Source organism: Cololabis saira, chromosome 21 (assembly GCF_033807715.1).
Source record: "Cololabis saira isolate AMF1-May2022 chromosome 21, fColSai1.1, whole genome shotgun sequence".
Classification (NCBI taxonomy): domain Eukaryota; kingdom Metazoa; phylum Chordata; class Actinopteri; order Beloniformes; family Belonidae; genus Cololabis; species Cololabis saira.
Window position 1 is genome coordinate 3,032,243 of NC_084607.1, and position 17,468 is coordinate 3,049,710.

General features: G+C 35.3%; 1 long non-coding RNA gene across 1 annotated transcript; it reads left to right on the plus strand.

Annotated features, from left to right (window-relative positions):
- Positions 1 to 1,781: 1,781 nt before the first annotated feature.
- On the plus strand, positions 1,782 to 12,421 carry LOC133422335 (uncharacterized). Its single transcript, XR_009770733.1, has 3 exons — positions 1,782 to 1,854; positions 2,625 to 2,726; positions 12,118 to 12,421. It is a non-coding gene; the product is annotated as an uncharacterized LOC133422335 (long non-coding RNA).
- Positions 12,422 to 17,468: the final 5,047 nt, after the last annotated feature.

Here is a 17,468-nt window from a genome sequence, read left to right on the forward strand (position 1 = left end):
TGGTGCTCAGTCGGCGTGAATGGAGTCCAGCATTCACACCAACTGTTTTATTTATCTTTTCAGCATCTGACTGGTCCTGCATACTCATTCAGCCATTCAAGTATCAAAAATGCAGCTCCTTCAGTATTATTTGGCCCCAAAACTTCTTTTAGTTTTTGAGACATTGATTTTATTATTATTATTTTGAACCTGTAGGAAACAAATGTTGAAATCAGTCCATGCTTATGCCCATTAGGTGGTGCTGATGCTTCCTTTCAGTCAAATCCCTATACAATTGATACATTCATACAGTTTATCTCAGTTACATTTCTTTTCTGAAAATTCTTTTATGCTCTTTAATTGAGATTGTTGCTTTTAAGTTTGGTTCTCTGAATCCAGTTCACCTTATTTGCATCTTCAGGTATTGCGTATTTACAGCGTCATGTTGAATCCTCTTCTTGTCTGGAAATACGTCCGCCAGCGAATTTAAATCATATTACAATCCCTAAAATATAAGGATTCTGTAAAGGGTGATAAAACAATTAAAATTCATGATAAGTGGTTTTATGAGGCGTAAGATTTGTATCTAGACTTATCCTTTGTTGTGTATCCTCTCTCTTTATTTACTGGTTTTATATATATTTGTTGGTTTTGTTGATGTATGTTTTTTACCCTTCCTATTGTTATAACGTTTACTGTGTAGTTTTTAAATGTATATTTCAATAGCTGAGCGTATCTACTGTTTTTGTTCTTTATCTTGAACAAAGTTGCGTGAAAAAAATAAAATAAAGTAAAGAATATGTCCAGCAGCTACAGGATGGCTCAGTTAGGTCTGCAAGGTTCAGGGAAACATTGACCTGCAGGTGGCGCTGCAGCGACCCGTTTCAGGTTTTGGCTCATATCTTGACAACTGGATGGACTTAAAAAGTGTATTCAGTACTGGAGTTGAGGGGGGATGATTTGGACCGAATTAAAAACAGTCCAAATCATCCCCCCTGAAATAAAAACGGTCCAAATCATCCCCCCCTGTAAAACTGCTATCCCTCCTTTCCATCCCTTATGTCATTTCATCAATGAATGTGGTTTTACTGCTATTTCAACATTTAGAGTCATCACCAGAAAAACAACTTATTTGACAATTTTCACCTGTTTCAAGTACATTTTCACTTGAAATAAGTAGAAAAATCTGCCAGTGGGACAAGATTTATCTTCTCATTACAAGCAAAAAAATCTTGTTCCACTGGCAGATTTTTCTACTTATTTCAAGTGAAAATCTACTTGAAACAGGTGAAAATTGTTGTTTTTTCCAGTGATGAGTCTTGTTTTAAGTGTAATGAGATTTTTTTACTAAAATGAGACATTTTAACTAGAAATAAGACAAATATTCTTGTTAAGATTTAGAGTTTTTGCAGTGATCCATGTTACTTATCCTGTGAAGGACAGAGTCATATTGATAAGTTCAGAAAAGTGTTTTTTATTGTTGTGTTTTGATGTATTTGATGTAAGCCCAGTGGATATTTAAAGCTTACAGAAGGCTGCATTTAACTGCTGCTATGTCATTCCTGCAGTATTTCTGCAGGTGTTTTGGTCACTGCTATTATTTGTAATATATTATATTATTTGTAATCAGCACAAATTATCTGTCCCCATATGATCAAATCCACCATCCCCCCTGATTTTCTTTTACAACTCCAGTACTGAGTATATTATATATTAAACTGAGTGTTAAAAAGGAAATAATTATGAGTCAGAATGTCCAGACATCATTGATACTGATGCGTTACCGTGGTTACTTCCATCTTTCAGGCACCAAGACCCTGAGCGGCAGCATCGCCACCATGGACATGTGTGTGCGTCACTTCAGGCACGCCTCAGGTCAGTCGGCCGTCTCGCCGCCTCCCTTACTGATGCTTTCCCGCCCTGACGGAGCCCAAACATAAAACTTAAATGGAGGAGAATGGAAATCAAACGTTTTAGGTGCAAAGACAGTCGAGCAGAAGTGATGGAGGAAGGAGCAGACCGAGAATGAGGAGGAAGACGTCGTTTTATCCGCTCCAGAGGACGGAAAAAGCAGCAGTTCTTACATTTACTTCCACTTTATTTCTTTACAGATGGTATGAACCAAAGATAATAACCAATGTAGCTCAAAGACTGGACTGGAAACAATAAAATCACCTGAAAGTCTTTGTCATTTTGTGTCAGAACATACCTGTAGTTTAAGTAAAAAAAGATGAATGCTTTACCCAACTTTTCTGTTCTTTAGTTTGTTGCAGATATATATATATATATATATATATATATATATATATATATATATATATATATATATATATATATATATATATATATATATGTGTATATGTGTATATGTATATATGTATATTATGAAACATGAAATAACTGTGGTTCATATAGTTTCTAACGAAATAAAGTCAGAGACTTTATTTCACCGCTGTTTTCCATGTGGTCCCAGCCGTCTTTTCCGTTGGGAAAGGAACGCAGATCAGATGTGATCAGACTGATCGGACCGTGATCGGACCGTGATCGGACTGTGATCGGACTGTGATCGGACTGTGATCGGACCGTGATCAGACTGTGATCAGGACCTCTGACCTCTGACCTCTGACCTCCACGTCTGTTTGCAGGCTGCCGGGTGGAGGAAGCTCTGGAAGCCGCCTCGCTTCATCCCGCCCAACTCCTGGGGATCAGCCACAGGAAGGGCCAGCTGGACTACGGCTCGGATGCAGGTCAGCTCCTCCTCCAGTTCTACCTTGTTACAACCAAAAACGTAATAACGGCCAATAACGTAATAATTTTGGCCATTTCAAATGTAATAAAGCCAATAGTGTAATAATGTGCCAATAATGTAATAAAACTTTTGAGTCAATAATGTAATAACTTTTTGCCGATAATGTAATAATTTTGTAATAATTTTTTAATACCAGGCCAATAATGTAATAACCAGCCAATAATGTAATGCCTTATTACATTATCGGCAAAAAGTTATTACGTTATTGGCTCAAAAGTTTTATTACATTATTGGCACATTATTACACTATTGGCCTTATTACATTTGAAATGGCCAAAATTATTACGTTTTTGGTTGTAACATACCTCCATCATCATCATCCGTCAGAAAAGTACATAGTATAGTATAGTATAGTATAGTATAGTATAGGTATAGTATAGTATAGTTTAGTCAGTACTGGAGTTGTAAAAAAAAAATCAGGGGGGATGGTGGATTTGATCACATGGGGACAGATCATTTGTGCTGATTACAAATAATATAATATATTACAAATAATAGCAGTGACCAAAACAGCTGCAGAAATACTGCAGGAATGACATAGCAGCAGTTAAATGCAGCCTTCTGTAAGCTTTAAATATCCACTGGGCTTACATTAAATACATCAAAACACAACAATAAAAAACACTTTTCTGAACTTATCAATATGACTCTGTCCTTCACAGGATAAGTAAAATGGATCACTGCAAAAACTCAACATCTTAACAAGAATATTGGTCTGATTTCTAGTTAAAATGTCTCATTTTAGTAAAAAAATCTCATTACACTTAAAACAAGACTCATCCCTGGAAAAAACAACAATTTTCATCTGTTTCAAGTAGATTTTCACTTGAAATAAGTAGAAAAATCTGCCAGTGGAACAAGATTTTTTTGCTTGTAATGGGAAGATAAATCTTGTCCCACTGGCAGATTTTTCTACTTATTTCAGGTTAAAATTTACTTGAAACAGGTGAAAATTGTCAAATAAGTTATTTTTCTGGTGATGACTCTAAATGTTGAAATAGCAGTAAAACCACATTCATTGATGAAATGACATAAGGGATGGAAAGGAGGGATGGCAGTTTTACAGGGGGATGATTTGGACCGTTTTTATGCCATCCCCCCTCATCCCCCTCAACTCCAGTACTGAGTATAGTATAGTATAGTATAGTATAGTATAGTATAGTATAGTATAGTACTATACTCATGACCCTAGTGGTCCGTAGAGGAACTGCAACTTTTCATACTTCCTTGTTGGCTTCAGTACGGAAGTTAGAAACTGGTCACTTGAGGTTTTTTTGACAACTTAAATAAAAAGTCCTGTCAATTATTAAAAAAAGGGAAGGAGAACATTTGCAGTTAGTAAAATGAACTGATATTTGCACAATCAAGCTTTTATTTTGGAGGAGACGGTGATGCAGGGGTGTTAACGTTGACGTCAGTAACACCTAAACGAGGAAGGTGACGGTATTCGGAGGGATCAGTTAGGGAACATGGATAAGGCCGTGACTTGTTTTTAGTTATTTTGTCTGTTTCATAAGTTTAGAGGACCACAGGAAGGATCTTTAATGAAATAAAAACAGCTAAAATGTGCAACATTAGTCTCAATCTGCTTTTTAGTTGAAATGACCCAGTTTACATTGATCAGGATACTGATGTTACGAATAAATGTAGCAAAACAACCACAGAGAAACATCTGGTTATCAAAGAAGTCTGGATCCAGACCTGGGGCCGGATTCACAAATATGTTCTTAAGAACGATCTTAAGAAATGTCTTAAGTTCTAAAATTAAGAAGTTCATAAGAAAGTTCTTAAGTGCAATTCCTCAATATTTTCTTAAGAACTGTCATCAGGAACTTTTCAAGGCAGGAGCTTGTGATGACGTGATGACGGTTAAATTTTAAGGAACTGACAGTTAACTAACATGTTAACAAACAGTTAACTAACATGTTAACAAACAGTTAACTAACATGTTAACAAACAGTTAACTAACATGTTAACTAACATGTTAACAAACAGTTAACTAACATGTTAACAAACAGTTAACTAACATGTTAACAAACAGTTAACTAACATGTTAACAAACAGTTAACTAACATGTTAACTAACAGTTAACTAACATGTTAACAAACAGTTAACTAACATGTTAACAAACAGTTAACTAACATGTTAACTAACAGTTAACTAACATGTTAACAAACAGTTAACTAACATGTTAACAAACAGTTAACTAACAGGTTAACTAACATGTTAACTAACATGTTAACTAACATGTTAACAAACAGTTAACTAACATGTTAACTAACAGTTAACTAACATGTTAACTAACATGTTAACTAACAGTTAACTAACATGTTAACTAACATGTTAACTAACATGTTAACTAACATGTTAACAAACAGTTAACTAACATGTTAACAAACAGTTAACTAACAGGTTAACTAACATGTTAACTAACATGTTAACTAACATGTTAACAAACAGTTAACTAACATGTTAACTAACAGTTAACTAACATGTTAACTAACATGTTAACTAACATGTTAACTAACAGTTAACTAACATGTTAACAAACAGTTAACTAACATGTTAACTAACAGTTAACTAACATGTTAACAAACAGTTAACTAACATGTTAACTAACATGTTAACAAACAGTTAACAAACAGTTAACTAACAGTTAACTAACATGTTAACAAACAGTTAACTAACATGTTAACTAACATGTTAACTAACATGTTAACAAACAGTTAACTAACATGTTAACAAACAGTTAACTAACATGTTAACAAACAGTTAACTAACATGTTAACTAACATGTTAACAAACAGTTAACAAACAGTTAACTAACATGTTAACTAACATGTTAACAAACAGTTAACTAACATGTTAACTAACAGTTAACTAACATGTTAACTAACATGTTAACTAACAGTTAACTAACATGTTAACAAACAGTTAACTAACAGTTAACTAACATGTTAACTAACAGTTAACTAACAGTTAACTAACATGTTAACTAACATGTTAACTAACAGTTAACTAACATGTTAACTAACATGTTAACTAACAGTTAACTAACATGTTAACTAACAGTTAACTAACATGTTAACAAACAGTTAACTAACATGTTAACTAACAGTTAACTACCATGTTAACTACCATGTTAACTAACAGTTAACTAACAGTTAACTAACATGTTAACAAACAGTTAACTAACATGTTAACAAACAGTTAACTAACATGTTAACTAACATGTTAACTAACATGTTAACTAACATGTTAACAAACAATTAACTAACATGTTAACAAACAGTTAACTAACATGTTAACTAACAGTTAACTAACATGTTAACAAACAGTTAACTAACATGTTAACAAACAGTTAACTAACATGTTAACAAACAGTTAACTAACAGGTTAACTAACATGTTAACTAACATGTTAACTAACATGTTAACAAACAGTTAACTAACATGTTAACTAACAGTTAACTAACATGTTAACTAACATGTTAACTAACATGTTAACTAACAGTTAACTAACATGTTAACAAACAGTTAACTAACATGTTAACTAACAGTTAACTAACATGTTAACAAACAGTTAACTAACATGTTAACTAACATGTTAACAAACAGTTAACAGTTAACTAACAGTTAACTAACATATGATATGAAAAGCTTTAATGTCCCCGAAGGGCAATTTGGTTTGCAACCACAGGACAACATACATATATATCCCACTTCAAACACACAATACAATAAATAAATAAATATAATAAAAACAGTCATCACATCACATTGTTCCCCCTATAGGCTGTTTAAAAACTTTACCGCAGATGGGATAAATGACCTGAGGTACCTGTTTGTTTTGGCCCTACAAGGAAAAGTGTACCTTCTCTTGGAAGGGAGAAGCTGAAACTCAGCATGAAGAGGATGGTGAGGGTTCGCCAGAATGGCCTTTGCCCTCCGAGTGGCTCTGGCTTGATAAATGTGATCCAGATCATTCAAGCTAATGCCAATTGTTTTCTGGCAGAGTTTGACCACATTCCTCAGCTTGTTTTTATTTAAAATGCTGAGGTTACCAAACCAGCAGATCAAAGCAAAAGTTAAAATAGACTCAATAAAAGATGAATAAAACATTTTAAGAAGCTTCTTATCGACGTTAAAACACCTCAGTTTTCTCAAATAAAACAATCTCTGATTTGCCTTCCTACAGATAGCGTCTGAGTTGATTCCAAAAGACAGTTTGTTGTCCACGATGGTGCCTAAATACTTGTACTGGCTGACAACTTCCACTGCTGTGCCTTTAAGAAAGGTTTGAGTTGTGACAGGTGGATTCTTCCGAAAATCAAGAATCATGTCCTTTGTTTTTGACACATTGAGTTGCAGGTAGGAGTTATCACACCATCTAGCAAAATAATCAAGGACAGGTCCATGGCCCACCTCCTGATCCTGCAAGAGGCTGACAATCACAGAGTCATCAGCAAATTTGATTATAAACCTTGACTCGAACATGCTCTTACAATCATTGGTGTAGAGCATGAACAGTAGAGGTGACAGGACACACCCCTGGGGCGAGCCTGTGGAACACAGCAGAGAATCAGACAGGGTTTCATTGACACGAGTTCTCTGCGGCCTCATAGTCAGAAAGTCGACTAACCAACATATGGTTCCCAAATCAATGCTGGGTATTTTTGACAGCCTTTGAGCAAGAATATGAGGCTGCATGCAGTTAAAAGCTGATGAAAAATCAGCAAAGCATAGGCGTGCATGTGTTTTCCTACCCTCCAGGTGCCTGACAACAAAATTCAACAGTGTTGCCACAGCATCCTCCACCCCTTTCCTGGGTTGATAGGCAAATTGGAGTGGATCAAGAATTATCTGTGTCACAGAGAGCAAGCTTTTTTTCACCATGCGCTCAAAACTCTTCATCACCACTGAGGTGAGGGCCACAGGACGATAATCATTCAGTGTCTTTGGTGATGATACCTTCGCCACTGGGACAATAATGGACTCTTTCCATAATGAGGGGACTTTATTCAGTGACAAGGACCACTGAAAGATATATGTGAAGATACCACTTAAGAATGGGGCACAGCATTTAAGTAGTCGACCACTGATACCATCAGGCCCATGACTTTTCTTAGCGTTGGTCTTTTCAAAAGTGCTCCAGACAGTGGTTTCATCTATCTGAATCTGACTGCTTACTGAAGCAGCCCTGAATACAGACAGTTCATCAGAAAAATCATTTGAGTCGAATCTCAGATAGAACTGATTTAGTTCTTTTGCCAGGGTAAGATCAGATTTATCAGCATAAGACACTCTTTTTTTCTTATCCTGGATTCCCACCATAGACTTGATTCCTTTCCAAGCAGAGCGAGAATCACCACTCCTCAGTTCATCTTGTACCTTCTTCTTGTACTTCATTTTGGCAAGCCTAATTTCACTTCTGACCAACCTTTGGGCTTCCCTTTGTTCTGCGATGTCTCCCTGATGATAAGCTATTTTTTTCCTATTAAGGGCATTTTTGAGGGATTTACTAACCCAAGGCTTATTATTTGGATAGATTGTAATTGTCTTTCTAGGGATAATCATCTCCTCACAAAAAGTAATGTAGCTCACCACAGTATGGGTCAGCTCATCTAAACTGGTACAAGTGTCTTTAAAAACATCCCAGTTTGTATTATGCAAGCAACCATTCAGTTCACGAACAGCATCCTCTGTCCACAAAGCAACCTCTTTGCGCTCAACTTTGCCCCTCTTAAGAACTGGCTGGTAAACTGGAGCAAGCAGGACACAGTTGTGGTCAGAAGAGCCAAGTGGAGCAAGTAGAAAAGATTTATAGGCCCCCTTTATAGTGCCATAGCACAAATCCAGTGTTTTACCATGTCGTGTTGAACATTTAACATACTGGTACAGATGCCCAAGATGCTGACTCAGGCTGCAAGTGTTAAAATCACCAAGGATAAATGTTAACAAACAGTTAACTAACATGTTAACTAACATGTTAACTAACATGTTAACAAACAGTTAACTAACATGTTAACAAACAGTTAACTAACATGTTAACAAACAGTTAACTAACATGTTAACTAACATGTTAACTAACATGTTAACAAACAGTTAACAAACAGTTAACTAACATGTTAACTAACATGTTAACAAACAGTTAACTAACATGTTAACTAACAGTTAACTAACATGTTAACTAACATGTTAACTAACAGTTAACTAACATGTTAACAAACAGTTAACTAACAGTTAACTAACATGTTAACTAACAGTTAACTAACAGTTAACTAACATGTTAACTAACATGTTAACTAACAGTTAACTAACATGTTAACTAACATGTTAACTAACAGTTAACTAACATGTTAACTAACAGTTAACTAACATGTTAACAAACAGTTAACTAACATGTTAACAAACAGTTAACTAACATGTTAACAAACATGTTAACAAACAGTTAACTAACATGTTAACTAACAGTTAACTAACATGTTAACTAACATGTTAACTAACATGTTAACTAACAGTTAACTAACATGTTAACAAACAGTTAACTAACATGTTAACTAACAGTTAACTAACATGTTAACAAACAGTTAACTAACATGTTAACTAACATGTTAACAAACAGTTAACAAACAGTTAACTAACATGTTAACTAACATGTTAACAAACAGTTAACTAACATGTTAACAAACAGTTAACTAACATGTTAACTAACAGTTAACTAACATGTTAACTAACATGTTAACTAACAGTTAACTAACATGTTAACAAACAGTTAACTAACATGTTAACTAACAGTTAACTAACATGTTAACAAACAGTTAACTAACATGTTAACTAACATGTTAACAAACAGTTAACAAACAGTTAACTAACATGTTAACTAACATGTTAACAAACAGTTAACTAACATGTTAACAAACAGTTAACTAACATGTTAACTAACAGTTAACTAACATGTTAACAAACAGTTAACTAACATGTTAACTAACATGTTAACTAACAGTTAACTAACATGTTAACAAACAGTTAACTAACAGTTAACTAACATGTTAACTAACAGTTAACTAACAGTTAACTAACATGTTAACTAACATGTTAACTAACAGTTAACTAACATGTTAACTAACATGTTAACTAACAGTTAACTAACATGTTAACTAACAGTTAACTAACAGTTAACTAACATGTTAACTAACATGTTAGCAAACAGTTAACTAACAGTTAACTAACAGTTAACTAACATGTTAACTAACAGTTAACTAACAGTTAACTAACATGTTAACTAACATGTTAACTAACAGTTAACTAACAGTTAACTAACATGTTAACTAACATGTTAGCAAACAGTTAACTAACAGTTAACTAACAGTTAACTAACATGTTAACTAACAGTTAACTAACAGTTAACTAACATGTTAACTAACAGTTAACTAACATGTTAACTAACATGTTAACAAACAGTTAACTAACATGTTAACAAACAGTTAACTAACATGTTAACTAACATGTTAACTAACAGTTAACTAACATGTTAACTAACAGTTAACTAACATGTTAACTAACAGTTAACTAACATGTTAACTAACATGTTAACTAACAGTTAACTAACATGTTAACTAACATGTTAACAGTTAACTAACATGTTAACAAACAGTTAACTAACATGTTAACAAACAGTTAACTAACATGTTAACAAACAGTTAACTAACATGTTAACAAACAGCTAACTAACATGTTAACAAACAGTTAACTAACATGTTAACTAACATGTTAACTAACAGTTAACTAACATGTTAACTAACAGTTAACTAACATGTTAACTAACATGTTAACTAACAGTTAACTAACATGTTAACTAACATGTTAACAGTTAACTAACATGTTAACAAACAGTTAACTAACAGTTAACTAACATGTTAACTAACAGTTAACTAACAGTTAACTAACATGTTAACTAACAGTTAACTAACATGTTAACAGTTAACTAACATGTTAACAGTTAACTAACATGTTAACTAACAGTTAACTAACATGTTAACAGTTAACTAACATGTTAACAAACAGTTAACTAACAGTTAACTAACATGTTAACTAACAGTTAACTAACATGTTAACTAACATGTTAACTAACATGTTAACTAACAGTTAACTAACATGTTAACTAACAGTTAACTAACATGTTAACAAACAGTTAACTAACATGTTAACTAACATGAAACTAACAGTTAACTAACAGTTAACTAACATGTTAACTAACAGTTAACTAACATGTTAACAAACAGTTAACTAACATGTTATCAAACAGTTAACTAACATGTTAACAAACAGTTAACTAACATGTTAACTAACAGTTAACTAACAGTTAACTAACAGTTAACTAACATGTTAACAAACAGTTAACTAACATGTTATCAAACAGTTAACTAACATGTTAACTAACAGTTAACTAACATGTTAACTAACAGTTAACTAACATGTTAACTAACAGTTAACTAACATGTTAACAAACAGTTAACTAACATGTTAACTAACAGTTAACTAACATGTTAACAAACAGTTAACTAACATGTTAACTAACAGTTAACTAACATGTTAACTAACAGTTAACTAACAGTTAACTAACATGTTAACTAACATGTTAGCAAACAGTTAACTAACAGTTAACTAACAGTTAACTAACATGTTAACTAACAGTTAACTAACAGTTAACTAACATGTTAACTAACAGTTAACTAACAGTTAACTAACAGTTAACTAACAGTTAACTAACAGTTAACTAACAGTTAACTAACAGTTAACTAACAGTTAACAGGCTCTTTGTGTAATTAATTACAAAGTATATCCTCAAACTATGACCTTCTTGTCTAAACTTGTCTAAAATGTGTTGAAAAAGGTTATATTAGAGGCTTATTATTATTATTATTATTATTATTATTACCTTTTCACAGAAGAAATTTTAAAACAGGTCAAGGTTGTCTTAAAGTTAAGTTTTTTCTTAAGAAGAAAGTTGAGAAACTACTTTTTTGGAGAATATGACTTCTTCTCTTTTTTTCTTCTTAAGACTGAACTTAAGAAAAAAAATGACACTTAAGAAGATTTTTTTTTCTTAAGAATGTTTTGTGAATCCGGCCCCTGGTTCCTGTACCGGCCACCAGGGTCTGGATCCATCAGTGAGTTCATCTCATCATTGACTTCCGGGTTAAACTTGTCTTATCAACTCCACCAATCACTGTCAGGGTTGATGAAATTTAAGCCACTCTTTCGATTCTTGCTTTTCACTTTAAAAAACTTCAGTTAATGTTTGACCGTTTGTTTCCTGTTTCACAGACCTGGTTCTGCTGGATGACCAGCTCAATGTCAGAGCCACGTACATCTCTGGAGAGGAGGTTTGGAGGAAAGGGCCGTAGGAGAAGAAGTGGAGGGCTCAGCTGGGACTCTCGTGCCTTCATGTCACATAAAAGACATGTTTTATTACTTCAGGGGAAAAGAAGCTGCAAACACAGTTTTCTAAGAACTTTACTGGTGTTGAACTGATCAAAATGATGTTTATCACATGTATGTGTCTGATTGGATTCATTTTTACCGTCACAGATCAAATAAATTCCTCCTCTTGCAGGTTTGTTGTGTTGGAGATGTTTTAAATGTGTCCCAGCAGCTTTTGGTTCAGGTTTAAATCAGGTTCTGCAGCAGATCACCAAGACCCAAGTATTAAAGTACTAGTACATATAAATGTTAGCTATTCAGGTGACAGAAGTAAAATAACTCATGGAGAAGAATCACAGGCTGCTGGATGATACGAATTATCCTTTAAAGGGAAAGTTCGGTTTTTTACAACCTGGACCTTATTTCTGGCATTTTTTATGGTCGTATACTCACCCAGGCAAGTATGGTGTCATTTGGAGTCCTTCAGAAGATATTAGGAGTTTTGTGCGAGCCGCTTCTCCATATAACGGTAGTGAACGGGGCACAGCGGGACACAGACGATGCAGCGTCTAAATAACACATGATTGCCGCGAAACTCGTTCATTTATTTTATGAATCACTAGATCTGCTTCCAGGACCTGTTGTAACATTGTGGCGCTGTCTGTGTAATAAATAAAATAAATAAATCAGTTTGTAAACAAGACCTCTGAACTCATGACGTCATCTCTGTGCGCTCACTCTGTCCTCCGTTCAGTGAGCTCTTCAGCCGTATACTCCGGCTCAAAACGGTAAGGACGGCCATCATATTCAAAGTCGTCGTCCACAACCTCAGAATTTGACAAATATTCAGACATGTTTCAAATAACTAACAGTAAACTAACAGTAGTGAACTCCAGCTGTACACGGAGCTGGGTCTGGGACGCGCGCACAGAGATGACGTCATGAGTTCAGAGGTCTTGTTTACAAACGGATTCATTTGTTACACACACAGCCCTGGAAGGTCCTGGAAGCAGATCTAGTGATTCATAAAAGAAATGAAGAGTTTCGCGGCAATCATGTGTTATTTACACGCTGCATCGTCTGTGTCCCGCTGTGCCCCGTTCACTACCGTTATATGGAGAAGAGGCTCGCCAAAAACCCCCTAATATCTTCCGAAGGACTCCAAATGACACCAAACCTTTCTGGGTGAGTATACAACCATAAAAAATGCCAGAAATAAGGTCCAGGTTGTAAAAAAACGAACTTTCCCTTTAAGTCACAAGCAGCAGTTAATAGAGAAAATAGCAGAAATTAAACTGACATGAAACAACCATAATAAGATAAAATAAGAATATTTCTGATGTAAAAGAACTAAGGAGATGAGGGAAAAAAACACATTTGACACTTAAAGCAACAAAGAGAGTCACAAAAACATCAAAGAGAAGCAAAAAAAAAAACGGTAAGAGAAAATCTTTTCTGTGCTTCAACAACGTGTGTAACCAGGGCCGGACTGGGACAAAACTTCAGTCCGGGAGTCGTACGCTCACTCAGGCCACCCCTACTTTACCCTGCACACGTATGCTCACACTTCAGCAGGTTCTGCACACACATATGGGTAAGTTATCACCAAAAGATCATTATTCTGTCAAATTTAGATTTAAATGCCATCAACACAAAACTACAAGCCACCAGTCCAGTGCTTTTCTCTCCCTTACTCATCAAAAGGTTCAATTATTTTTTGTCTGTAAATTGTTTCAACATCAGATTACTATAGTAAATAGCTGCTTATATTTAGCTGCTACTGATTCAAAAAGTAAATTAGATTTTGGTCTATAAAATGGTGAGAAATAGTGAATATTGTTGATTACTGTTCCCCAAAACCCAAGAAGACGTCCTCAACTGTCTTATTTTGTACAAACCAACAGTCTACAATCGCAATATATTCAATTTACTGTCATAGACTAGAGAAACCAGAAAAGATTTATATGCAAGAAGCTGCAATTGGAGAATTTGGACTTTTTATTATTAAAAATAAGATAAATATTTAAAACAATAAATATTTGTATTCGGTATATGTTTAACTGGTTAGGTGTCATTGTTGAAACAGTTATTTGCTGTTGATCTGTACCTGCTGCCAGTTCATCTTGTAACTACTGGACTGTCCTCCCTCTGAATTTATTCTGATTCTGGGAGAAAACACATGCAAGTACTGGGAGAACACATTTCACATTTACATTTGCTCTGAAAGGAAACAAGTGATCGTTTATAATAATAATAATGGCCGGGTTTCCCAGATCCAACCTCTCTTAAGGATTTAAGAGAGGTTCAAAGAAGGTTTGAACTAAGAGAGAACCCTAAGATATGGGTGTTTCCCAGATGACTTCTTAACACCGTTCTTTAGTTTCGCTCTTTCAGAAGCTCTTTGGAGCAGCTGTCCGGTTCTGAAACCAAATCAATCGATGCCAGGCAAATCGATCACCGATCACTATCAGCGCATTTTCACACGCAGCACTGCTGCCTAACGCACTAATTCCCTGCTGCCTGTGCGTTATAATGAAAAATTAAGATGATAAATATAATTCAATGACCCTTTTTCATCCAAACGGTGCGTTACTCCGTTATTTCTGGCTACAGTGAGGCTTTTTTTCCCCACACGCAGAAACCGGGAGGAAACGTGGTGGGCGGGTGTGTGCGTTCTAAAACATGAGCCAAGAGAAGGCGAGTTTCGCAAATCGCAACGTGGAATTACAGCAATCCCTGGTTTTTCGCAGGGGTTATGTTCCAAAAAGAACCCGTGATAAGTGAAATTCTTTTTACAATTATAGAGGGTTTCAGATTGCAGAGATCATCCCCGCCACGCACGTATTCCTGCTCTTCTGATGCTGCTGCATCCCGCAGGTGGGTTTTTTCAAGAGAAGAAAATAGTTATGGGTCGTTGTCTTCGCTCTTTTTTCTTCTGGGCAAAAAGATTCTTTAATATAAACCGACACCATTGATTATATTTGAGACTGTAATGAACGATTCACCAAAGGATCCCGTTGATCAGCTGCTGCTTCCCTGTCATCACATAGATGCGCTCGGGCGCGGCGCAGGAGGATCGGTGTCCCGGCTGCCTGGACAGCGCGGTCCGACAACACGTCCAGGGGACTGAAGTGCTGACGCACGAATGCGTTCATAAAAACAGTTCTGCTTCGCGCACGGTGACGCGGTTGATTTGCAGCGAGAACATGATGTATAGCAGCCAAATCATCAAATAAATGATATTCATGATGATCGTTTTATTTGTGCGTAATGCATAAAGCATATACAGGAACACACTTGTTATTCCTTATTTTTCTTTTTTTTCCCCCCTTTGCTGTCACCAATAAATGCTAAACAATATAAATCTAAAGTATAAAATAGATCAAAACTTGTGGGGGGTGCATTGTTTTAATATCTCATTGCTTGGTGTGATATTGATTTGCCTGACGCGGCTGGATCTGTGAGTCTTTGTTCACTAAGATGGTTGTAAAGACTGGGTCAGCAGCATCTTTCATTTCCTTCTTAATGAAAGAGATACTTAAGCTAAGAGCGACTCTGGGAAACGCAATTTTCTTTCACAGGCTCCTTAAGAAGGTTTGAAAGAAGTCTTTCGCTGTTAAGAACTACTTAACTGATCTGGGAAACCCGGCCAATAACATTTAATAATTTATTAACACATACAAATATAAAAATAAAAATAAACTCTTACTATTAACTTATGTAACTTCTAAATACATCAAGATTGTTTAAATCTAATGACTATGGGTTTGCTGAAGCAGATGTATGATCATCTTCAACTCCGCAGCATCTCCTGATGTGGAAGGAGACAACGATGGAGCAGCAGCAAGATCCGTGACGGAGGTGGAAGATGATGCTCTGAGGTTTGACAGGGAAGCTGTGGTTCCAGGAGGGGAGGTCTGTTTGTTTCAAACAAATATTGCTGCAAACAGTGGCAAGAAAAACCGTCAGCAGCACAGCAGACATCCACACAGGCAGGTGGGAGCAGCAACGGGATGACCAGAGGCCAGCACGCAACTCCTGAAGCTCCGGCCTGCAAACATGCACAAAAGAGAAAAAAGGGGCCAGCACAAGAGACTACAGGAACGATGGACAAAAATGATAGCTATGAGATACTTATAATAAATAAAAATGGAATGGAGAAGGGAAGAAGGGAAGAAGAGAAGAGAAGAAGGGTGAGAGTCACCGCCCAGCGGATCATGTCGGTGCCCCCTGCAGCATAAGCCTATAGCAGCATATCTACCACCAAGCTATATTTGAGACTAACTATTATAGTCTTGTTCTATAGCTGCAACTATGACTACTGACTCTAACACTAGAGTTTTCACCAATTAGAGATTTACTAACACAAGCTTTACTAAACAGAAAGGTTTTAAGTTTGGTTTTAAAGGTGGAGGTGGTGTCAGCCTCCTTAACACAAGTCCTTGAAATAGAATTTATTAAAAAAAGGTCAACAAAACAAGTTTCAAAATTCAAATTCAAATTACCCTTTGTAGAAATTAAATCTTAAATATTTCACCTCTTCACACACCTGAGTCATAGGAGCGGACATTAAATTATCTGTTACCCTGCTGCAAGTAAACATCATTATTCCGAAAATGTGTATTATTATTTTAACAAATTTGAGAATTATCTTTCACAATCTCTAATAGGCTATGTAATAAATAAGCACCTATAAATACAAAATGATTAATAAATATAAAACAAAGGGATAATACACATACCGGTAGGCATGTACCTATGGAGATGTGTATGTATGTATATATGCATATATATATATATATATATATATATATATATATATATATATATATATATATATATATATATATATATATATATATATATATATATATATATATATATATATATATATATAATACACCAAAAATTATATATATTTTTATATATTTTTTTTTGTATAACAACAACAAATTACCCTACTGTTTGTGGGAATTGAAAGGACCAATAAACTAAACTAAACTAAAATGTTCTGCTCTTCCATCTGTTAATGCTTGTAAGTCCTGTTGTTGGGCATGTGTAGGCTGTGATGATAATGAGACGGGTGTTTCTGCAGCCTGGAGAGACGAGGGGCTCCAGCTGCAGAGGGCCCGGTCATCCTCCTCCCGGCCCGGCTCTGATCTGATCTGCTACTGCTGGTTCAGCAGAGTCACGACTGGCACGCCCAGTGGGGCGGCACCCCAGGGTGCCCCGTCGCCCTCGGCATCGTCAGCCTG